This window comes from Triticum urartu, chromosome 6 (genome assembly GCF_003073215.2).
Source record: "Triticum urartu cultivar G1812 chromosome 6, Tu2.1, whole genome shotgun sequence".
NCBI classification, from domain to species: domain Eukaryota; kingdom Viridiplantae; phylum Streptophyta; class Magnoliopsida; order Poales; family Poaceae; genus Triticum; species Triticum urartu.
The window spans coordinates 391,552,996-391,579,082 of NC_053027.1; positions in this window are offsets into that span (position 1 = coordinate 391,552,996).

Here is a 26,087-nt window from a genome sequence, read left to right on the forward strand (position 1 = left end):
GAGCCGTTGTCGGTGATGATGTGGTTGGGGACCTCGAAACGGCTCACGAGGCCCTTGATGGATTTAACCGCGGAACCGGCCAAGATGGTGCGGACGGCTTCCACTTCTGCCCACTTGGTGAACTTGTCAATGGCGACGTAGAGGTAGCGGTAGCCCCCTGGCGCTCGAGGGCATGGGCCCAAGATATCCAGCCCCCAGACCGCGAACGGCCACGTGAGCGGTATAGTCTGGAGGCCCTGAGCGGGTTGATGGATCTGTTTGGCGCGGAACTGGCAAGCTTCGCAGGACCTCACCAGCTCAGCCGCGTCGTTGAGCGCTGTGGGCCAGTAGAATCCACTACAGAACACCTTGCCGACAAGAGTCCGTGACGACGAGTGGTGTCCGCAGTCCCCGCCGTGTATGTCAATCAGCAACTCCTTCCCCTGGTCCCTGGAAATGCAACGCAACAAAACATCATTTGGTCGCTTCCTGTACAACTCACCGTCCTGTATGCAGTACGCCGTGGCTTGCCGGGCTATGCGCTCTGTGTCCTCCTCCTTCTCTGGTAGTGCCCCTTGCATCCGATATTCCTTGAATTCCTTGGTCCAACATCCCTCTTGGGGCTCGAGCACCAAGAGCAACCGAGCCCTTGAAGTTGGGCCACAAGCTGGTGCTCCCGTGGCTGGCGGTTGTGGGAGCTCCTCCTGAGGCCGTGTCATGCTTGACAGTGGTGGCGTTGCTGACGGCTTGAGGAGCCGCTCCTCGAAGGCGCCAGGCTCTTGGGGCTGCTGCTTGGATGCCCTCCTGGCGATGTCGTCGGCTTCCTTGTTGGTGCCACGGGGCACATGCTACACCTCCATGCCTAGGAACTGCTTTTCCATCTTACGTACTTCTGCGAGGTACGCCTCCATGTGCTCGTCCTTTGGCTCGTACACTTTGTTGGAGAAGTTGACGAGGAGCTGTGAGTCGCCCCTAACAGTGAGGCGCTTCACCCCTAGAGCTGCCGCGGCCTTCAGGCCAGCTATGAGGCCTTCGTATTCCGCGATGTTGTTGGAGACCTTCTCGCCCTGTTGAAAGCAGAGCTGCACAGCGTAATAGAGCTTGTCCTACATGGGTGAGATGAGCACTGCTCCAGTCCCCGCGCCCTGGTGCGCGAAGGCACTTTTCCCTCAGTTTTTGAGAACCAAGGTATCAATCCAGTAGGAGCCCACGCTCAAGTCCCTCGTACCTGCACAAAGCGATAGCTACTCGCAACCAACGCGATTAGGGTTTGTCAAGCCCTTCACGGTCACTTACGAGAGTGAGATCTGATAGATAGAATATTTTTGGTATTTTTGCTATAAAGATGCGAAGTAAAAAGTAAAGGCAAAGTAAATAGCAAAGCAATATAAAAGTGATGGAGATTGATATGATGAGAATAGACCCGGGGGCCATAGGTTTCACTAGTGGCTTCTCTCAAGAGCATAAGTATTCTACGGTGGGTGAACAAATTACTGTTGAGCAATTGATAGAATTGAGCATAATTATGAGAATATCTAGGCATGATCATGTATATAGGCATCAGGTCCGTGACAAGTAGATCGAAACGATTCTGCATCTACTACTATTACTCCACTCATCGACCGCTATCCAGCATGCATCTAGAGTATTAAGTTAAAAACAGAGTAACGCCTTAAGCAAGATGACATGATGTAGAGAGATAAATTCATGCAATATGAAATAAACCCCATCTTGTTATCCTCGATGGCAATGATACAATACGTGCCTTGTTGCCCCTTCTATCACTGGGTAAGGACACCGCAAGATCGAACCCAAAGCTAAGCACTTCTCCCATGGCAAGAACTACCAATCTATTTGGCCAAACCAAACGGATAATTCGAAGAGACTTGCAAAGATAACCAATCATGCATAAAAGAATTCACAGAAGATTCTAATATTATTCATAGATAGACTTGATCATAAACCCACAATTCATCGGTCTCAACAAACACACCGCAAAAAGAAGATTACATCAAATAGATCTCCACAAGAGAGGGGGAGAACTTTGTATTGAGATTCAAAGAGAGAGAAGAAGCCATCTAGCTACTAACTATGGACCCGAAGGTCTGAGGTAAACTACTCACACTTCATCAGAGGGGCTAGGATGATGTTGAAGCCCTCCGTGATGACGGCCCTCTTCCGGCGGAGATCCGGAACAGGCCCCAAGAATGGGATCTCGTGGATACAGAAAGTTGCGGCAGTGGAATTAGGTTTTTGGCTCCTGTTCTGGTCGTTTGGGGGTACATGTGTATATATAGGAGGAAGGAGTACGTCGGTGGAGCACCAAGGGGCCCACGAGGCACGGGCCGCGCCCTAGGGGGGGCGCCCCCACCCTCGTGACCACCTCTTTGATCCCTTGCAGTAGGGTCCAAGTCTCCTGGATCACGTTCGGTGAGAAAATCACGTTTCCGAAGATTTTATTCCGTTTGGATTCCGTTTGATATTCTGTTTATCCGAAATACTAAAATAGGCAAAAAAAACAGCAATTCTGGGCTGGGCCTCCGGTTAATAGGTTAGTCCCAAAAATAATATAAAAGTGGGAAATAAAGCCCAATATAGTCCAAAACAGTAGATAATATAGCATGGAGCAATCAAAAGTTATAGATATGTTGGAGACGTATCAGGCATCCCCAAGCTTAATTCCTGCACGTCCTCGAGTAGGTAAATGATAAAAAGAGAATTTTTGATGCGGAGTGCTACTTGGCATAATTTCAATGCAAATCTTCTTAATTGTGGTATGAATATTCAGATTAGAAAGATTCAAGACAAAAGTTTATATTGACATAGAAAATAATAATACTTCAAGCATACTAACAAAGCAATTATGTCTTCTCAAAATAACATGGCCAAAGAAAGTTATCCCTACAAAATCATATAGTCTGGCTATGCTCCATATTCCCCACACAAAGTATTTAAATCATGCACAACCCCGATGACAAGCCAAGCAATTGTTTCATACTCCAACTTTTTCAAAACTTTTTCAATCTTCACGCAATACATGAGCGTGAACCATGGATATATCACTATAGGTGGAATAGAATGGTGGTTGTGGAGAAGACAAAAAGGAGAAGATAGTCTCACATCGACTAGGCGTATCAACGGGCTATGGAGATGCCCATCAATAGATATCAATATGAGTGAGTAGGGATTGCCATGCAACGGATGCACTAGAGCTATAAATGTATGAAAGCTCAACAAAACAAACTAGTGGGTGTGCATCCAACTTGCTTGCTCACGAAGACCGAGGGCAATTTGAGGAAGCCCATCATTGGAATATACAAGCCAAGTTCTATAACGTAAAATTCCAACTAGTATATGAAAGTGACAACATATGAGACTCTCTATATGAAGAACATGGTGCTACTTTGAAGCACAATATATGAGACTCGCTATATCATGGTGCTACTTTAAAGCACAAGTGTGGAAAAAAAGGACAGTAACATTGCCCCTTTTTTTGGGCCTTCTTTTTTTATTTGGCCTTGCCTTTTTTTTCTTTTTTTAATAGTGATGAATGCAAATGACGGCTGTGCTCTCCAGCTAGTGCTTTTTAATAAGAGGGTGATGACTCAACATAAAAGTAAATGGATAGGCCCTTCGCAGAGGGAAGCAGGGATTTGTAGAGGTGCCAGAGCTCGGTTTTGAAATAGAGATAAATTGTATTTTGAGTGGTATACTTTCATTGTCAACGTAGCAACTAAGAGATGGCGATATCTTCCATGCTAAACACATTATAGGCGGTTCCCAAACAGAATGGTAAAGTTTATACTCCCCCTCCACCAACAAGCATCAATCCATTGCTTGCTCGAAACAACGAGTGCCTCCAACATACATCAGGTCCTAGGGGGAGTTTTATTTGCAATTAATTTTGATTTAGTTTGCATAAAGCATGGGACTGGGCATCCCGGTGACCAGCCATTTTCTCGTGAGTGAGGAGCGGAGTCCACTCCTCCTTAGAATAACCCACCTAACAAAAAAGATAAGGACAACCTTTGTTGATACATGAGCTATTCGAGCATACAAAATAGAATGTTTATTTGAAGGTTTAGAGTTTGGCACATACAAATTTACTTGGAATGGCAGGTAGATACCGCATATAGGAAGGTATGGTGGACTCATCTGGAATAACTTTGGGGTTTAAGGGATTGGATGCACAAGCAGCATTCCCGCTTAGTACAAGTGAAGGCTGGCAAAAGACTGGGAAGCAACCAACTAGAGAGCGACAACAGCCATGTACATACATTAAAATTAATAAACATTGGATGCAAGCATGAGTAGGATATAATCCACCATGAACATAAATATCGTGAAGGCTATGTTGATTTTGTTTCAACTACATGCGTGAACATGTGCCAAGTCAAGTCACTTAAATCATTCAAAGGAGGATACCACCCCATCATACCACATCATAATCATCTCAATAGCATGTTGGCATACAAGGTAAATCATTATAACTCATAGCTAATCAAGCATGGCACAAGCAACTATGATCTCTAATTGTCATTGCAAACATGTTTATTCATAATAAGCTGAATCAAGAACGACGGGCTCATCATATTTACAAAAACAAAAGAAGTCGAGTTCATACCAGCTTTTCTCATCTCAGTCAGTCCATCATATATCATCATAATTGCCTTTCACTTGCATGACTGAACGGTGTGAATAATAATAAGAGTGCACGTGCATTGGACTAAGCTGGAATCTGCGAGCATTCAATAAATAGGAGAAGACAAGGCAATATGGGCTATTTGGGTTAAATCAACAATAAATCATATAAGAGCCACTTCAATAATTTAATTATGGTCTTCTCCTACTGACCCCCAAAGAAAAGAAAAAAAATAAAACTATTTACACGGAAAAACTCCCAACAAGCAGAAGAAGTGAAGGAAAAATGCCCTAGAGGCAATAATAAAGTTATTATTTATTTCCTTATTTCATGATAAATGTTTATTATTAATGCTAGAATTGTATTAACTGGAAACATGATACATGTGTGAATACATAGACAAACAGAGTGTCGCTAGTATGCCTCTACTTGACTAGCTCGTTGATCAAAGATGGTTATGTTTCCTAGCGATAGACATGAGTTGTCATTTGATTAACGGGATCACATCATTAGGAGAATGATGTGATTGACTTGACCCATTCCGTTAGCTTAGCAATTGATCGTTTAATATGTTGCTATTGCTTTCTTCATGACTTATACATGTTCCTATGACTATGAGATTATGCAACTCCCGTTTACCGGAGGAACACTTTGTGTGCTACCAAACGTCACAACGTAACTGGGTGATTATAAAGGTGCTCTACAGGTGTCTCCAAAGGTACATGTTGGGTTGGTGTATTTCGAGATTAGGATTTGTCACTCCGATTGTCGGAGAGGTATCTCTGGGCCCTCTCGGTAATGCACATCACTTAAGCCTTGCAAGCAATGCAACTAATGAGTTAGTTGCGAGATGATGTATTACGGAACGAGTAAAGAGACTTGCCGGTAACGAGATTGAACTAGGTATTAAGATACCGACGATCAAATCTTGGGCAAGTAACATACCGATGACAAAGGAAACAACGTATGTTGTTATGCGGTTTGACCGATAAAGATCTTCATAGAATATGTGGGAGCCAATATGAGCATCCAGGTTCCGCTATTGGTTATTGACCGGAGACGTGTCTCGGTCATGTCTACATTGTTCTCGAACCCATAGGGTCCGCACGCTTAAAGTTTCAATGATAGTTATATTATGAGTTTATGAGTTTTGATGTACTGAAGGAGTTCTGAGTCCCGGATGAGATCGGGGACATGACGAGGAGTCTCGAAATGGTCGAGACGTAAAGATCGATATATTGGACGACTATATTCGGACATCGGAAAGGTTCCGAGTGATTCGGGTATTTATCAGAGTACCGGAGAGTTACGGGAATTCGCCGGGGAGTATATGGGCCTTATTGGGCCATACGGGAATAGAGGAGAGAGGCCAAAAGGAAGGAGGCGTGCGGCCCCCCTCTGGTCCGAATTGGACAAGGGGTGCAGCCCCCTTTTCCTTCTTCCTCTCCTCCTCTTTCCTTCTCTCCTACTCAAACAAGGAAAGGAGGAGTCCTACTCCCGGTGGGAGTAGGACTCCCCCCTTGGTGCGCCCTCCACCTAGGCCGCCCCCCTTGCTCCATTATATACGGGGGCAGGGGGCACCCCATGGACAAAACAATTGATCATTGATCTCTTAGCCGTGTGCGGTGCCCCCCTCCACCATAATCCTCGATAATATTGTAGCGGTGCTTAGGCGAAGCCCTGTGACGGTAGAGCATCAAGATCGTCACCACGCCGTCGTGTTGACGAAACTCTTCCCCGACATTCTGCTGGATCGTAGTCCAGGGATCGTCATCGAGCTGAACGTGTGCTAGAACTCGGAGGTGCCGTAGTTTCGGTGCTTGATCGGTCGGGCCGTGAAGACATACGACTACATAAACCGCGTTGTTATAATGCTTCCGCTTTCGGTCTACGAGGGTACGTGGACAACACTATCCCCTCTCGTTGCTATGCATCACCATGATCTTGCGTGTGCGTAGGAATTTTATTGAAATTACTACGTTCCCCAACAGTGGCATCCGAGCCTAGGTTTTATGCGTTGATGTTGTGCACGAGTAGAACACAAGTGAGTTGTGGGCGATATAAGTCATACTGCTTGCCAGCATGTCATACTTTGGTTCGGCGGTATTGTTGGATGAAGCGGCCCGGACCGATATTATGCGTACGCTTACGCAAGACTGGTTCTACCGACGTGCTTTGCACACAGGTGGATGGCGGGTGTCAGTTTCTCCAACTTTAGTTGAACCAAGTGTGGCTACGCCCGGTCCTTGCGAAGGTTAAAACAGCACCAACTTGACAAACTATCGTTGTGGCTTTGATGCGTAGGTCAGAACGGTTCTTGCTTAAGCCCATAGCAGCCACGTAAAACTTGCAACAACAAAGTAGAGGACGTCTAACTTGTTTTTGCAGGGCATGTTGTGATGTGATATGGTCAAGACATGATGCTAAATTTTATTGTATGAGATGATCATGTTTTTTGTAACTGAGTTATCGGCAACTGGCAGGAGCCATATGGTTGTCGCTTTATTGTATGCAATGCAATTGCGCTGTAATGCTTTACTTTATCACTAAGCGGTAGAGATAGTCGTGGAAGTATAAGATTGGCGAGACGACAACGATGCTACGATGGTGATCAAGGTGTCGCGCCGGTGACGATGGTGATCATGACGATGCTTCAGAGATGGAGATCACAAGCACAAGATGATGATGGCCATATCATATCACTTATATTGATTGCATGTGATGTTTATCTTTTATGCATCTTATCTTGCTTTGATTGACGGTATCATTATAAGATGATCTCTCACTAAATTTCAAGATAAAAGTGTTCTCCCTGAGTATGCACCGTTGCCAAAGTTTGTCGTGCCCAAACACCACGTGATGATCGGGTGTGATAAGCTCTACGTCCATCTACAACGGGTGCAAGCCAGTTTTGCACATGCAGAATACTTAGGTTAAACTTGACGAGCCTAGCATATGCAGATATGGCCTCGGAACACTGAGACCGAAAGGTCGAGCGTGAATCATATAGTACATATGATCAAACGTATTGATGTTCACCATTGAAAGCTACTCCATTTCACGTGATGATCGGTTATGGTTTAGTTGATTTGGATCATGTGATCACTTAGAATATTAGAGGGATGTCTATCTAAGTGGGAGTTCTTAAGTAATATGATTAATTGAACTTAAATTTATCATGAACTTAGTCCTGGTAGTATTAGCATATCTATATTGTAGATCAATAGCTCGCGTTGTTGCTTCCCTATGTTTATTTTGATATGTTCCTAGGGAAAAACTAAGTCTAAAGATGTTAGTAGCAATGATGCGGATTGGATCCGTGATCTGAGGTTTATCCTCATGACTGCATAGAAGAATTATGTCCTTGATGCACCGCTAGGTGACAGACCTATTGCAGGAGCAGATGCAGACGTTACGTTTAGCTAGCTCACCATGATGACTACTTGATAGTTTAGTGCACCATGCTTAACGGCTTAGAATTGGGACTTCAAAGATGTTTTGAACGTCATGGACCATATGAGATGTTCCAGGAGTTGAAGTTAATATTTCAAGCAAATACCCGAGTTGAGAGATATGAAATTTCCAACAAGTTCTATAGCTAAAAGATAGAGGAGAATAGCTCAAGCAGTGAGCATGTGCTCAGATTGTCTGGGTACTACAATCGCTTGAATCAAGTGTGAGTTAATCTTCCAGATAAGATAGTGATTGACAGAATTCTCTAGTCACCATCACCAAGTTAGTTGAACTTCATGATGAACTATAATATGCAAGGGATAACGGAAACGATTCCCAAGCTCTTCGTGATGCTGAAATCGACGAAGGTAGAAATCAAGAAAACCATCAAGTGTTGATAGTTAACAAGACCACTAGTTTCAAGAAAAGGGAAAAGGGAAGAAGGGGAACTTCAAGAAGAACGACAAGCGAGTTGCTGCTCAAATGAAGAAGCCCAAGTCTGGACCTAAGCCTGAGACTGAGTGCTTCTACTGCAAAGGAACTGGTCACTGGAAACGGAACTGCCCCAAGTATTTGGCGGATAAGAAGGATGGCAAAATGAACAAAGGTATATTTGATATACAAGTTATTGATGTATCCTTTACTAGTGTTTATAGCAACCCCTAAGTATTTGATACTAGTTCCGTTGCTATGATTAGTAACTCAAAACGGCAGTTGCAGAATAAATAGAGACTAGTTAAGGGTGAAGTGACAATGTGTGTTGGAAGTGGTTCCAAGATTGATATGATCATCATCGCAGACTCCCTATACTTTCGGGATTAGTGTTGAACCTAAATAAGTGTTATTTGGTGTTTGTGTTGAGCATGAATATGATTTGATCATGTTTATTGCAATATGATTATTCATTTAAGTTAGAGAACAATTGTTGTTCTGTTTACATGAATAAAACCTTCTATGGTCATACAAACCAACGAAAATGGTTTGTTGGATCTCGATCGTAGTGATACACATATTCATAATATTGAAGCCAAAAGATGCAAAGTTAATAATGATAATGCAACTTGTTTGTGGCACTGCTGTTTAGGTCATATTGGTGTAAATCGCATGAAGAAACTCCATGCTGATGGGATTTTGGAATCACTTGATTCTGAATCAATTGATGCTTGCGAACCATGCCTTATGGGCAAGATGACTAAAACTCCGTTCTCTAGAACAATGCAGCAAGCAACTGGCTTATTGGAAATAATACATACTGATGTATGCGTTCCGATGAGTGTTAAGGCTCGCGGCGGGTATCGTTATTTTTTGACCTTCACTGATGATTTGAGCAGATATGGCTATATCTACTTGATGAAACATAATTCTGAAACATTTGAACAGTTCAAAGAATTTCAGAGTGAAGTGGAAAATCATCGTGACAAGAAAATAAGGTTTCTATGATCTGATCGCGGAGACGAATATTTGAGTTACGAGTTTGGTCTTCAATTAAAACAATGTGGAATAGTTTCACAAATTCGTGCCACCTGGAACACCACAGCATAATGGTGTGTCCGAATGTCATAACTGTACTTTATTAGATATGGTGCGATCTATGATGTCTCTTACCGATCTACCACTATCATTTTGGGGTTATGCATTAGAGACAGCTGCATTCATGTTAAATAGGGCACCATCTAAATCCGTTGAGACGACACCATATGAACTATGGTTTGGCAGGAAACCTAAGCTGTCGTTTCTTAAAGTTTGAGGTTGCAATGCTTATGTGAAAAAGTTTTAACCTGATAAGCTGAAACCCAAATCGGAGAAGTGCGTCTTCATAGGATACCCAAAGGAGACAATTGGGTACACCTTCTATCACATATCTGAAGGCAAGACTTTCGTTGCTAAGAATGGATCCTTTCTAGAGGAGTTTCTCTCCAAAGAAGTGAGTGGGAGGAAGGTAGAACTTGATGAGGTAACTGTAGCAGCTCCCTTACTGGAAAGTAGTTCATCACAGAAATCTGTTCCTGTGACTACTACACCAATTAGTGAGGAAGCTAATGATGATGATCATGTAACTTCAGATCAAGTTACTACCGAACCTCGTAGGTAAACCAGAGTGAGATCCGCACTAGAGTGGTACGATAATCCTGTTCTGGAGGTCATGTTACTTGACCATGACGAACCTACGAACTATGAGGAAGCGATGGTGAGCCCAGATTCCGCAAAATGGCTTGAGGCCATGAAATCTGAGATGAGATCCATGTATGAGAACAAAGTATGGACTTTGATTGACTTGCCCAATGATCGGCGAGCTATTGAGATTAAATGGATCTTCAAGAGGAAGACAGACGCTGATAGTAGTGTTAGTATCTACAAAGCTAGAATTGTCGCAAAAGGTTTTTGACAAGTTCAAGGTGTTGACTACGATGAGAGTTTCTCACTTGTATCTATGCTTAAGTCTGTCCGAATCATGTTAGCAATTGCCGCATTTTAAGAAATCTGGCAAATGGATAACAAAACTGCAATCCTTAATGGATTTATGAAAGAAGAGTTGTATATGATGCAACCAGAAGGTTTTGTCAATCCTAAAGGTTCTAACAAAATGTGCAAGCTCCAGCGATCCATCTGTGTACTGGTGCAAGCATCTCGGAGTTGGAATATACGCTTTGATGAGTTGATCAAAGCATATAGTTTTATATAGACTTGCGGTGAAGCCTATATTTACAAGAAAGTGAGTGGGAGCACTACAACATTTCTGATAAGTATATGTGAATGACATATTGTTTAGAATTATTCTGCAAAGCATAAAGGAGTGTTTGAAACGAGTTTTTCAAAGAAAGACCTCGGTGAAGCTGCTTACATATTGAGCATCAAGATCTATAGAGATAGATCAAGACGCTTGATAAGTTTTTTCAATGAGTACATACCTTGACAAGATTTTGAAGTAGTTCAAAATGGAACAGTCAAAGAAAGAGTTCTTGCCTGTGTAACAAGGTGTGAAATTGAGTAAGACTCAAAGCCCGACCACGGCAGAAGATAGAAAGAGAGTGAAAGTCATTCCCTATGCCTCAGCCATAGGTTCTATAAAGTATGCCATGCTGTGTACCAGATCTATTGTATACCCTACATTGTTTTTGGCAAGGGAGTACAATAGTGATCTAGGAGTAGATCACTGGACATCAGTAAAAATTATCCTTAGTGGAATAAGGATATTTTTCTTGATTATGGAGGTGACAAAAAGGTTTGTCATAAAGGGTTATGGCGATGCAAATTTTGACACTAATCCAGATGACTCTAAGTCTCAAGCTGGATACATATTGAAAGTGGGAGCAATTAGTTAGAGTAGCTCCGTGCAGAGCATTATAGACATAGAAATTTGCAAAATACTTACAGATCTGAATGTGACAGACCCGTTGACTAAAATTATCTCACAAGCAAAACATGATCACACCTTAGTACTCTTTGGGTGTTAATCACATAGAGATGTGAACTAGATTACTGACTCTAGTAAACCCTTTGGGTGTTGGTTACATGTCGATGTGAACTATGGGTGTTAACCACATAAAGATGTGAACTATTGATGTTAAGTCACATGGCGATGTGAACTAGATTATTGACTCTAGTGCAAGTGGGAGACTGAAGGAAATATGCCCTAGAGGCAATAATAAAGTTATTATTTATTTCCTTATTTCATGATAAATGTTTATTATTCATGCTAGAATTGTATTAACCGGAAACATGATACATGTGTGAATACATAGACAAACAGAGTGTCGCTAGTATGCCTCTACTTGACTAGCTCGTTGATCAAAGATGGTTATGTTTCCTAGCCATAGACATGAGTTGTCATTTGATTAACGGGATCACATCATTAGGAGAATGATGTGATTGACTTGACCCATTCCGTTAGCTTAGCACTCGACCGTTTAGTATGTTGCTATTGCTTTCTTCATGACTTATACATGTTCATATGACTATGAGATTATGCAACTCCCGTTTACCATAGGAACACTTTGTGTGCTACCAAACGTCACAACGTAACTGGGTGATTATAAAGGTGCTCTACAGGTGTCTCCAAAGGTACATGTTGGGTTGGCGTATTTCGAGATTAGGATTTGTCACTCCGATTGTCGGAGAGGTATCTCTGGGCCCTCTCGGTAATGCACATCACTTAAGCCTTGCAAGCAATGCAACTAATGAGTTAGTTGCGAGATGATGTATTACGGAACGAGTAAAGAGACTTGCCGGTAACGAGATTGAACTAGGTATTAAGATACCAACGATCGAATCTCGGGCAAGTAACATACCAATGACAAAGGGAACAACGTATGTTGTTATGCGGTTTGACCGATAAAGATCTTTGTAGAATATATGGGAGCCAATATGAGCATCTAGGTTCCGCTATTGGTTATTGACTGGAGACGTGTCTCGGTCATGTCTACATTGTTCTCGAACCCGTAGGGTCCGCATGCTTAAAGTTTCAATGACAGTTATATTATGAGTTTATGAGTTTTGATGGACCGAAGGAGTTCGGAGTCCCGGATGAGATCGGGGACATGACGAGGAGTCTCGAAATGGTCGAGACGTAAAGATCGATATATTGGACGAATATATTCGGATATCGGAAAGGTTCCGAGTGATTCGGGTATTTATCGGAGTACTGGAGAGTTACGGGAATTCGCCGGGGAGTATATGGGCCTTATTGGGCCATACGGGAATAGAGAAGAGAGGCCAAAAGGAAGGAGGTGCGGGGGCCCCCTCTGGTCCGAATTGGACAAGGGGTGCAGCCCCCTTTTCCTTCTTCCTCTCCTCCTCTTTCCTTCTCTCCTACTCCAACAAGGAAAGGAGGAGTCCTACTCCCGGTGGGAGTAGGACTCCCCCCTTGGTGCGCCCTCCTCCTAGGCCGGCCGCCTCCCCCCTTGCTCCTTTATATACGGGGGCAGGGGGGCACCCCATGGACAAAACAATTGATCATTGATCTCTTAGCCGTGTGCGGTGCCCCCGCCACCATAATCCTCGACAATATTGTAGCGGTGCTTAGGCGAAGCCCTGTGACGGTAGAACGTCAAGATCGTCACCACGCCGTCGTGGTGATGGAACTCTTCCCCGACATTCTGCTGCATCGGAGTCTGGGGATCGTCATCGAGCTGAACGTGTGCTAGAACTCGGAGGTGCCGTAGTTTTGGTGCTTGATCGGTTAACGCTTCCGTTTTCGGTCTACGAGGGTACGTGGACAACACTCTCGCCTCTCGCTGCTATGCATCACCATGATCTTGCGTGTGCGTAGGAATTTTTTTGAAATTACTACGTTCCCCAACAAGAAGAACGGGAAATATTTTTGGGTTTTCTTTTTAATTATTACTACTACAGCAGAAAAATAAACTAATACTAATTTTTTTGGTTTTTCTTAAGGTTTACTAAACACACGAGAAGAAAGCAGGAAAAAGAAAATAAACTAGTATGGATGATACAATGAAGAAGTATGAGCACCGACATCTAGCAATGAGTGTGTGTGAACATAAATGTAATGTCGGTGAGAAATATGTACTCTCGCAAGCTTAGGCTTTTGGCCTAAGTTGGTCTATGGCCACGGCTGGCCTGGCGGATATCCATAATAATAGTTGTTGGGGTCTTACTGTGATGAGGAGGAATAGTTGGGATCATACTGATGTGCAGCGGTTATCGCCTGCTGAGCTGCAGCATGGAGTCGGGCTGCCTCCGCCCTCCTCTCGTACTCTTCTGCCTCCTCTCTGGTAATAATATATCTTCCTTTTGTCTGTGAATCAAAGAAGGTAGGAGCAGGGAGAGTAATACGGTAAACACGTCGTTTATCAAAAATTAAGCGATATAAGAGAGGTGATTCAGGCCTCTCGACAAACTGGTGCGAAGCCATGGAGTTATAATCTAAATATATAGGAGGCAACTCCGTATCACCCTCATGAATGTCTATCTCAAGAAAATGAGCTAAGCGGGTTGCATAAATTCCTCCAAAGAAATCTCCATTATGTCTATTATGATGCAACCTACGAGCTACAATGGCTCTCATATGATAAGATTGGTCTCCTAACACAGCACTCCTAAGAATGCTAAGATCAGGGACACACATGTGACATGCTTCATCCTTAGCATTAATGCATCTACCGATGAAAAGAGCAAAATACTGTTTAGCAGGAAAGTGAATGCTCCCTATGGTAGCCTGCGTTATATCTCTAGATTCCCCCACAGTTATACTAGCAAGAAAGTTTCTAAATTCATATTTAGGGGGATCTCTAACACTACCCCATGATGGAAGTTCGCAAGCAGAAGTGAAATCCTCTAAGTCCATGGTATAAGATTTGTCATAGAGATCAAACATGACTGAAGGAGAATTACGCGAAGATGAATACTCAAACCTCCTCACAAAGGAACTTGTGAGATCGTGATACTGGGGGCATTTGTTAGCCTCAAAATCCTCAAGACCGGCATTGCGCAAATATTCTTTGAATTCTTCTTTAATTCCCGCATGGTCCATAAAATTTTCCGACGGCCATTCGCAAGGCCGTACTGGAGCGTCTCTTGGTGGATCCTCGTCAGCATCGCGCATAGCAATCCTGGGTCCTTTCTTCTTAGATGAACCACCTTGGAACATCTTCCTAAGCATATTGTTTTTCTCTGAAAAATTCTGAAATTTTTAGTAACTTCAAACAAAAGTGAAGCAACTTCAATAAAACTGATAGCAACTACTCCTACAAGTGCCTAGAGCCTATATCAAGCATTAGAACTACTTGGAACCATATAAATTTGACATGCAAGCTCAAGAACATGGTCACCTATGCAGCACAAATTTGCGAAGAATAAAGCACTAGAACAAAAACTAATTGGACCAATGGAGGAGTCACATACCAAGGAACAATCTCCCCAAGCCGTTTTGCGAGAGGTGCTTTGAGCAAGGAGATCGAAAATCACAGCAAAAGTGGCTGGAACTCGTGCTTGAGTTGGTTTTTCGGGTTTCTGTGAGACAGAGGAAGAAGATGGGTGCTGGGATAAGTGGAGGAGGGCCATCGTGGGCCCATGAGGCAGGGGGCGTGCCCTATAGGGGGGGCGCCCACCACCCTCATGACCAGGTGGCAGCTCCTCCCGCGGTTATTTTCGCACAGTAAATCCTCAAATATTCCGGAAAAAATCATATTAAATTGGCATGGCATTCTGAGGACTTTTATTTTCGGGATATTTTTATATTGCATGGATAAGTCACGAAATAGACAGAAAATACTATTTTTACTTTATTTAATATAAATAGCAGAAAGTAAAAGTGGGGTACAGAAGTTTGTGCTTCTAGTTTCATCCATCTCATGCTCATCAAAAAGAACCCACTAACAAGGTTGATCAAGTCTTGTTAACAAACTCATTCCGATAATCATGAAACCAGAGAAATTTCGATTAACACTAAGTTACCTCAACGGGGATATGCACATCCCCAATAATAAGAATATCATATTTCTTCTTGACAGTAGGAAGGGGAAATTCAAAACCTCCAAATATAATCGATGGAATTTTTCCAATAGAATTGATACTATGAACTTGAGGTTGTTTCCTCGGAAAGTGTACCGTATGCTCACTACCATTAACATGAAAAGTGACATTGCCTTTGTTGCAATCAATAATAGCCCCTGCAGTATTAAGAAAAGGTCTTCCAAGAATATCAAGAATAACAAAGTCCATTAAAATAGTAACGTTTGCAACCACAATAGGCACATCCTCACAAATACCGACAGGTATAGCGGTTGATTTATCAGCCATTAGCAAAGACATTTCGGTAGGTGTCAGCTTATTCAAGTCAAGTCTACGACATAAAGAGAGAGGCATAAAACTAACACCGGCTCCAAGATCACATAAAGCAGTTTTAATATAAATTTTTTTAATGGAGCAAGGTATAGTAGGTACTCCGGGATCTCCAAGTTTCTTTGGTATTCCACCCTTAAAAGTACAATTAGCAAGCATGGTGGAAATCTTAGCTTCCGGTATCTTTCTTTTATTAGTAATGATATCTTTCATATATTTAGCATAAGGATTTGTTTTGAGCACATAAGTTAATCTCATACGCAAAAAGATAGGCCTAATCATTTCAGCAAAGCGCTCAAAATCCTCATCATCCTTTTTCTTGGATGGTTTCGAAGGAAAAGGCATGGGTTTCTGAACCCAAGGTTCTCTTTCTTTACCATGTTTCCTAGCAACAAAGTCTCTTTTATCATAACGTTGATTGTTTGATTGTGGGTTATCAAGATCAACAGCAGGTTCAATTTCTACATCATTGTCATTACTAGGTTGAGCATCATCATGAACATTATCATTAATATTTTTACTAGGTTCATGTTCATTACCAGATTGTGTTTCAGCATCAGACATAGATATATCATTTGGATTATCAGGTGGTTCAGCAATAGGTTCACTAGAAGTTTGCACAGTTCTATCATTTTTCTTCTTCTTCTTTTTAGAAGAACTAGGAACATCAATATTATTTCTTTGAGAATCTTGCTCGATTCTCTTAGGGTGGCCTTCAGGATACAAAGGTTCCTGAGTCATTCTACCAGTTCTAGTACCCACTCTAACAGCGTAATCATTTTTCTTACTATTCATTTCATCAAGCACTTCTTTTTGAGCTTTAAGTACTTGTTCTACTTGGGTGGTAACCATAGAAGCATGTTTGCTAACAAGTTTAAGTTCACCTTTAATATCAGCCATATAATCACCCAAACGTCTAATCATATAAGCATTTTCTTTTAATTGTCTACCAAAATAAGCATTGAAGTCGTCTTGTTTATACATAAAGTTATCAAACTCATCCAAGCATTGACTAGCAATTTTAGTAGGAGGGACTTCAGCTTTATCATATCTATAGATAGAATTTACCTTTACTACCTATGTCGGGATATCGGGATCAGGAGGTTCTTCAATAAATAAATAATTAAGATCATATGTTTCTTCAACAGGCGGTATAGTAAGACCATGTATTTCTTCAATAGGAGGTAAATTCTTAACGTCTTCAACTTTAATATCTTTTTCGTTCATAGATTTCTTTGCCTCTTGCATATCTTCGGGACTAAGAAATAAAATACCTCTCTTCTTCGGAGTTGGTTTAGGAATAGGCTCAGTAATTGGAGCAGGAGTTGGCTCAGGAGCTGGCTCAGGAAGTGCCCAATTATTTTCATTTGTCAACATATTATTCAATAGAATTTCAGCTTCATCCCGTGTTCTTTTCCTGAAAAGAGAACCAGCACAACTATCCAGGTAATCTCTGGAAGCATCGGTTAGTCCATTAGAAAAGATATCAAGTATTTCAGGTTTCTTAAGAGGATGATCAGGCAAAGCATTGAGTAACTTGAGAAGCCTCCCCCAAGCTTGTGGGAGACTCTCTTCTTTAATTTGCACAAAGTTGTATATTTCCCTCAAAGCAGCTTGTTTCTTATGAGCAGGGAAATATTTATCAGAGTAGTAATAAATCATTTCCTGGGGACTACGCACACAACTAGGATCAGGGAAATATTTAGCATCACCCTTTAATGAGAACGGAAATATTTTGAGTATATAAAAGTAACGCGATCTCTCATCATTAGTGAACAGGGCAGCTATATCATTTAACTTAGTAAGATGTGCCACAACAGTTTCAGATTGATAGCCATAGAACGGATCAGATTCAACCAAAGTAATTATATCAGGATCAACAGAGAATTCATAATCTTTATCAAGAACACATATAGGTGAAGAAGCAAAAGCAGGGTCGGGTTTCATTCTATCTCTAAGTGATTCTTTGTTCCATTTAATTAATAACCTCTTAAGCTCATATCTATCTCTGCAAGCAGAAATAGCAGCAGAAGATTTCATATCAAAAAGATAACCCTCAGGAATAACAGGCATATTTTCATCATCACTATCATCATCGTATTCAGATTCAATAATTTCTTTTTCTCTAGCCCTAGCAATTTGTTCATCAACAAATTCACTAACGGGCACAGTAGTATCAGGCATAGAAGCAGTTTCATCATAAGTATCATGCATAGCAGAAGTGGCATCATCAATAACATGCGACATATCAGAACGAATAGCAGAAGCAGGAATAGGTGTCGCAAACTTACTCATAACAGAAGGTGAATCAAGTGCAAAGCTAGATGGCAGTTCCTTACCTTCCCTCGTAGTTGAGGGATAGATCTTGGTTTTTGGATCTCTCAAGTTCTTCATAGTGATAAGAAGATATAAATCCCAAGTGACTCAAAGAATAGAGCTATGCTCCCCGGCAACGGCGCCAGAAAAAGGTCTTGATAACCCACAAGTATAGGGGATCGCAACAGCTTTCGAGGGTAGAGTATTCGACCCAAATTTATTGATTCGACACAAGGGGAGCCAAAGAATATTCTCAAGTATTAGCAGCTGAGTTGTCAATTCAACCACACCTGGAAACTTAGTATCTGCAGCAAAGTGTTTAGTAGCAAAGTAATATGATAGTGATGGTAGCGGCAACAAAAGTAAAGACAACAAAAGTAATATTTTTGGTATTTTGTAGTGATTGTAGTAGTAGCAACGGAAAAGTAAATAAGCGTAAACCAGTATATGGAAAACTCGTAGGCACCGGATCAGTGATGGATAATTATGCTGGATGCGGTTCATCATGTAACAGTCATAACATAGGGTGACACAGAACTAGCTCCAATTCATCAATGTAATGTAGGCATGTATTCCTTATATAGTCATACGTGCTTATGGAAAAGAACTTGCATGACATCTTTTGTCCTAACCTCCCGTGGTAGCGGGGTCCCATTGGAAACTAAGGGATATTAAGGCCTCCTTTTAATAGAGAACCGGAACAAAGCATTAGCACATAGTGAATACATGAACTCCTCAAACTATGGTCATCACCGGGAGTGGTCCCGATTATTTTCACTTCGGGGTTGCCGGATCATAACACATAGTAGGTGACTATAGACTTGCAAGATAGGATCAAGAACTCACATATATTCATGAAAACATAATAGGTTCAGATCTAAAATCATGGCACTCGGGCCCTAGTGACAAGCATTAAGCATACAAAGTCATAGCAACATCATTCTCAGAACATAATGGATACTAGGGATCAAACCCTAACAAAACTAACTCGATTACATGATAAATCTCATCAAACCCATCACCGTCCAGCAAGCCTACGATGCAATTACTCACGCACGGTGGTGAGCATCATGAAATTGGTGATGGAGGATGGTTGATGATGACGACGGCGACGAATCCCCCTCTCCAGAGCCCCGAACGGACTCCAGATCAGCCATCCCGAGAGGTTTTAGGGCTTGGCGGCGGCTCCGTATCGTAAAACGCGATGATTTCTTCTCTCCTATTTTTTTCTCTCCAAAAGAAAATATATAGAGTTGGAGTTGGCATCGGAGGGTCTCCAGGGGGCCCATGAGGTAGGGGGCGCGCCCTAGGGGGGGCGCCCCCACCCTCGTGAGAAGGGTGTGGGCCCCCTGGTCTTCGTATTTGGTGAGAATTTTTTTTATTTTTTCTAAGACCTCCCGTGGAGTTTCAGGTCATTCCGAGAATATTTGTTTTCTGCACATAAAACAACATCATGGTAATTCTGCTGAAAACAGCTTCAGTCCGGGTTAGTTCCATTCAAATCATACAAGTTAGAGTCCAAAACAAGGGCAAAAGTGTTTGGAAACGTAGATACGACGGAGACGTATCAACTCACAAGTATAGGGGACAATGCTCTATTGAATGATGATCATCACACTTCTATTTATTTACAACTCAATGATTACAACTCGATACTAAAACAAAGTATGACTCTATATGAATGCCTCCGGCGGTGTACCGGGATATGCAATGAATCACGAGTGACAAGTATGAAAGAATTATGAACGGTGGCATTGCCACAAATACTATGTCAACTACATGATCATGCTAAGCAATATGACAATGATGGATGTGTCATGAGGAACTAGATGGCGGAAAGTTGCGTGGCAATATATCTCGGAATGGCTATGGAAATGCCATAATAGGTAGGTATGGTGGCTGTTTTGAGGAAGGTATATGGTAGGTGTATGATACCGGCGAAAGTTGCACGGTATTAGAGAGGCTAGCAAGGGTGGAAGGGTGGGAGTGCGTATAATCCATGGACTCAACATTAGTCATAAAGAACTCATATACTTATTGCAAAATTTTAGAAGTTATCAAAGCAAAGTATCACGCACATGCTCCTAGGGGGATAGATTGATAGGAAAAGACCATCGCTCATCCCCGACCGCCACTCATAAGGAAGACAATCAATAAATAAATCATGCTCCGACTTCGTCACATAACGGTTCACCATACGTGCATGCTACGTGAATCACAAACTTCAACACAAGTATTCTTTAAATTCACAACTACTCAACTAGCATGACTTTAATATTATCACCTCCATATCTCAAAACAATTATCATGCTTCAATCTTTTCTTAGCATTCAACACACTCAAAAGAAAGTTTCAAAAAGATCTAAGTGAAGCACATAGAGCAAAATTATCTATCTCAAAAGATATAAGTGAAGCACATAGAGCAAAATTATCTAGCTCAAAAGATATAAGTGAAGCACATAGAGCAAAATTATCTAGCTCAAAAGATATAAGTGAAGCACATAGAGCAAAATTATCTAGCTCAAAAGATATAAGTGAAGCACATAGAGCAAAATTATCTAGCTCAAAAGATATAAGTGAAGCACATAGAGCAAAATTATCTAGCTCAAAAGATATAAGTGAAGCACATAGAGCAAAATTATCTAGCTCAAAAGATATAAGTGAAGCACATGGAGCAAAATTATCTAGCTGAAAAGATATAAGTGAAGCACATAGAGCATTCTATCAAATTTTAATTCATTATGGCTCTCTCAAAATGTGTGTAGAGCAAGGATTATTGTGGCATACTAACAAACAAAGACACAAATAATACAAGACGCTCCAAGCAAAACACATATCATGCTGGTGAATAAAAAAAAAGCTCCAAGTAAATTACCGATGGAAGTGGACGAAAGAGGGGATGCCTTCCGGGGCATCCCCAAGCTTTGACTTTTTGGTGTCCTTGGATTATCTTGGGGGTGCCATGGGCATCCCCAAGCTTAGGCCCTTTCCACTCCTTGTTCCATGATCCATCAAAAGAATTCACCCAAAACTTGAAAACTTCACAACACAAAACTCAAAATAGAAAACTCGTGAGCTCCATTAGCGAAAGAAAACAAAAGGCCACTTCAAGGTACTGTAATGAACTCATTATTTATTGATATTGGTGTTAAACCTACTGTATTCCAACTTCTCTATGGATTATAAACTATTTTACTAGCCATAGATTCATCAAAATAAGCAAACAAGACACGAAAAACAGAATCTGTCAAAAACAGAACAGCCTGTAGTAATCTGTAGCTAGCGCAAGATCTGGAACCCCAAAAATTCTACAATAAATTTCTGGACGTGAGAAATTTCTCTATTAATCATCTGAAAAAAGAATTAACTAAATATCACTCTTCAAATAAAAATTACAGCAGTTCTCGTGAGTGCTAAAGTTTCTGTTTTTTACAGCAAGTTCAACAAGACTTTCCCCAAGTCTTCCCAACGGTTCTACTTGGCACAAACACTAATTACACACAAAAAACACAACCAAAACAGAGGCTAAATAATTTATTTATTACTAAACAGGAGCAAAAATCAAGGAATAAAAATAAAATTGGGTTGTCTCCCAACAAGCGCTATCGTTTAACGCCCCTAGCTAGGCATAACAAGCAAGGATAGATCTAGGTATTGCCATAGTAATAAGATAGATTGGTGAAACTCATTTCATATTCTCTACGTTCGGCAACAAGTTTTCTTTGAGGCAAGCAAAAGTAATCAAAAGGATTAAATTTAACGGGACAAAAGTCCCCAAGATCAACCTTGGGAGGTATAGGTTCCTCCTTTGGTCCTTCATAATGCACCACCAATTCATCATTATAAGCATTCTTTTGACATAACTTTGTGAGCCTATATTCAAGAGAATATCCTAGTTCATTATTTTGAATAGCCAAATCATCATTAAGGTTGGAAATTCTATCAACTAAAACATTGGTAGGAACCTTTCTTCTAAGATTTTCATTGAAAGCAACATAATCTAGAGATTGAAAACACATTATTTCTTCTTGATCAAAGAGGATAGCCTCTATGGGAGGACGGCAAGCGTCCACCCTATAATGCGCAAAGATTTCTTTGGCTTCTCTTATTATGAATATAAACTCATGAGCCAAAAAGATAGTAGTGTCGGTGTACAAAAAGAGGGGTACACTTTTTGTACCCCAATAACTGTGCACGGGCAGTCTGAGCCGCGGATACCAACACACCAAGCAACGCAAGGGAGGTGAGCCAGGGTAAGAACGAAGCTCAAGAGAACTAGAACAACGCCAAGGCCAAGACCACGAAGAGCAAAGGGGACGAAGCGGACTCCCCGGCAAGATCCTTGCCGGGAGACAGTTCTAGCAGCCCCGGCAAGACCCTTGCCGCGGCGACTCGTCCCGCGCCTACGGAGCAAATCACCCTTGAGTCCACTGCCCCCAAAGGGCAAGGATTCGGGAGACCTCCCCGTGGCGGCATGCAGATCTTTGTGAAGACATTCAAGATCAGATATGCACTAAGGAGACGACAACCCTTGGCGGGATCCCAGCCGAGGAAGACCACAAGGCCCCCGGCAAGCGCCTTGCCGGGGATGACAACAGGCGCCTCGGCAAGACCCTTGCCAGGGCCCCAGCAAGGCCCTTGCCGAGGATACCCGCAGGGCCACCATCAGGCCCACGCCGATTAAACCTCCACCACCGCATGCATGCAGCTGCCGACCCAACCAGCTGGGCAGGCACCTGCGTGGCGGCATGCAGATCTTCGTGAAGACCCACCACTGCGCCACTCTTAGCTGCCTGCCTACCTACATGGCATCGTAGGCGTCACTGGCTAGGGCGCGTGTCGACACAAGAAGGAGCGGCGACGGACGAGACAGATCTCTCCCCCGTCCCCAATAAAGCAAGGACACCTAGGCAAGACGCAATAAATGCGCCTTGTCATGTAATGCGAGGGATAACCTTGCATCAATGTACCCTTTCCACCTCCTGTGTGCCACTGTGGCAACCCCTTTTTCTATAAAAGGAGGCCCGAGGCGACCAGGAGAAGGATTCGGCCTTTTGGAGCTCCTCACGCCCCATAGCTAGCTCAAGATCACAGATATACAATCCACCAAAGCAGGAGTTGGGTTTTACGCATCCTCGCGGCCTGAACCTGGATAAACGAACCGTGTGCTATCTGTTTGATCCGCTCTTCTCACGACCCTGCGCCCGCTAACCACAGTAGGGATTCTTGTGATCCTATAGGTGTCGTTCCCACCGACATCTTTCACACGCTAGGTAGGGGCGCAGTTGTGAGAATCGACTTTAGCAGTTAGTTCGGCGCTTCTTCATCATCATGGCGCCCAAGAAGAAGACGACGGTGGCGGTTGGCCAGTCGGAAGCCGGACAGCCCGTCCCAACGCGGGCGAGCAGCGGACCGGTCGCAGAAAGGACCCGGGGTGCTGCTCGCGAACACCAACACCATCCCAGCAGCCGGAGTTTGGGAGGCGGTGATGTTTGTGCGCCTAGTAATGGGCCACACGTCGCCAAATCCAAAGGCGGAGCCAAGCCCTTCGCGGGTGGAGCGGGGCCTTCCAAGGTCATCGCCGCCCCGCCCGAAGGCGACGCAAGGGCCTCCAAGACTTCCACGCCGGCGCCAACAGCATGCTCCTCCCAGGCAGCGCACGACGAACGACGTAATCACGTCGAAGATCCCGGGCGTCGCCGCGGGAAGAGCCCCGAGCGCCACTCCCGGGACGTAGAAGACCTGCCCACTCGCTGAGGCGCTGGTGAAAATGGCATGCGACCGCGGGGTCATGATAGAGCTCCTTCTGACATGGTCAGAAGTCGAAGCGCGTCGCGATCCGTGCAGGTTTCGCTGCCACCGACGCCAGCAGAGGCCCTGGCGTGCGCGCAGTTGCTCCTCGACTTTCCTCCCACTACGGGGAAACTCGACGAATGGAGAGCCACTATCCGAAGCCTTGTTGCGGTGGCCAACAAAGACGAACCAAGTCCAGTGGGGCCCCCGGGTCGATGCTCCGATGGAGTCCTGCGGACCAGTGGCAGAAAAGCCGGCGGCGCCGCGACCACGGTGCATTCACCTCTTCCCCATCCGGTACCGCAGACGCCGGCTCGTCGCGACATCGCGGGCGACGACATCTCCATAGCATCGTCTGACCCGCGGATCCACTGTGACCAGCGCCAAGTTCTTCGGGAACGAGCCCATGAAGACGCTCGAACCACTATCGAGCGCCGGCGCGGAGCGTGCCACCAGTCAGACAGGCGAGCAGGGCCTGCTGTGAACCACCCGGCCACGGAGAGCCCTGGAGGCCTACCTTACGAGGTAGGCTGTCCGGCTTTTACCCGTGAGCTGCGGCAGTTCCAGTGGCTCACTCACCGCACCTTCAAACCTGACGTTGGCAAAAAGTACAACAGAAAGACTCACCTGTCTAAGTTCCTCAGCATCTATGCCATCGCGATGCAAGCCGCCGGAGCCCGCGATGATAAGGTGCTTGTGAATTACTTTCCATTGGTTCTTAAACCCAACGCCATGTCGTGGTTGATGCACTTGCCGGTAGACTGTATTTCCTCCTGGTCGGATTTGTGCCATGAGTTTGTGGGCGCCTTTACTGGAGGTCACCAAGCCCATGGCCAAGCAAGCGACATGCATGTCATTCTCCAGAAGGGAGGCGAGAGTCTGCGCAAGTATATACAGAGGTTCAGCCGGGTACAGTACAATATCCCTGATGTTCACCCTGCCGCCATCATCTGCGCGTTCCATCAGAACGTGCGTAACCGCAAGATGCGTGAAGAACTAGCAATGAACAAGGTGAAAGATGTGGTAGAACTCTATGTTCTTGCTGACAGATGTGCCCGAGCTGAAGAGGGAAGGAAGTACCCCGGCGAATATGCCGGCGTGGAAACCGACCCCTCAGATGAGGATACTGCCACCCCGACGAAGAAAGGCCGGCGTCGCAACAGGAAGCACAAAGGTAAAGCTGTGCTTGCCGTCGAGGGATCTGACGACGCCAGATCCGCCAAGAAAACCAAGGCAGATGACCCTGGCAAGGAAATTGCCGGATGTGTCGCCTGCCGGGCCTTGGCGGCTGCCGAGAAGCCAGGAAACTCCGACAAGCAATACTGCAAGATCCATCACACCAAAGGCCATGATCTCCAGAACTGCCGACAGGTTGAGCTCCTTGCTGAGAAGCAGAGGGCTGAATATGAGAGGCAGGACAAGGAGAAAGGCTAGGACGGTGCTGAGGGGTCTGGAAAGAAGCGTGACGGCCAGGCGGGCCGTCACGGCAAAGATAAACAGCAGGAGAGGCCCGCCCTGGGCCGTGACAAAAAGCCAGAAGACAATGATCACGAAGAGGAGGATGAGTCTGGTGACCAAGAATTTCAGAAAGCTACAGAGGCCATGTGCGTCGATGGCGGCGCCTCGCTGCATACCTCACACCGCCAGCTTAAACAGTGGGCGCGTGAGATTACAGCGGCGGAACCGTCGTTTGATGCCCAAAGGCCGCTGAAGTGGTCCAGCACACCTATCATTTTTGACATTGAGGATCACCCTGATCGCACTACTGTAGTCGGGTGCTTGCCATTGTTGGTTTCTCCAACAATACGCAACCTCAAGGTGACAAAGATGCTAGTCGATGGCGGGGCCGGTCTGAACTTAATCTCGCCTGCCGTGATCGAGAAATTGCAGATTCCTGATGAAGACCTCGAAGAGACGGGCACGTTTCAGGGGGTTAACCCGGGAAGAAGTCAACCAAAGGGAAAGGTCATGTTGCCCGTGACTTTTGGGAGTGATCTGAACTATAGGACAGAAAGGATTGTGTTCTACGTTGCCAAGATCCCCTTGCCTTACAACGGGATCCTTGGCCGCCCAGCGCTGGCCAAGTTCATGGCGGCATCAC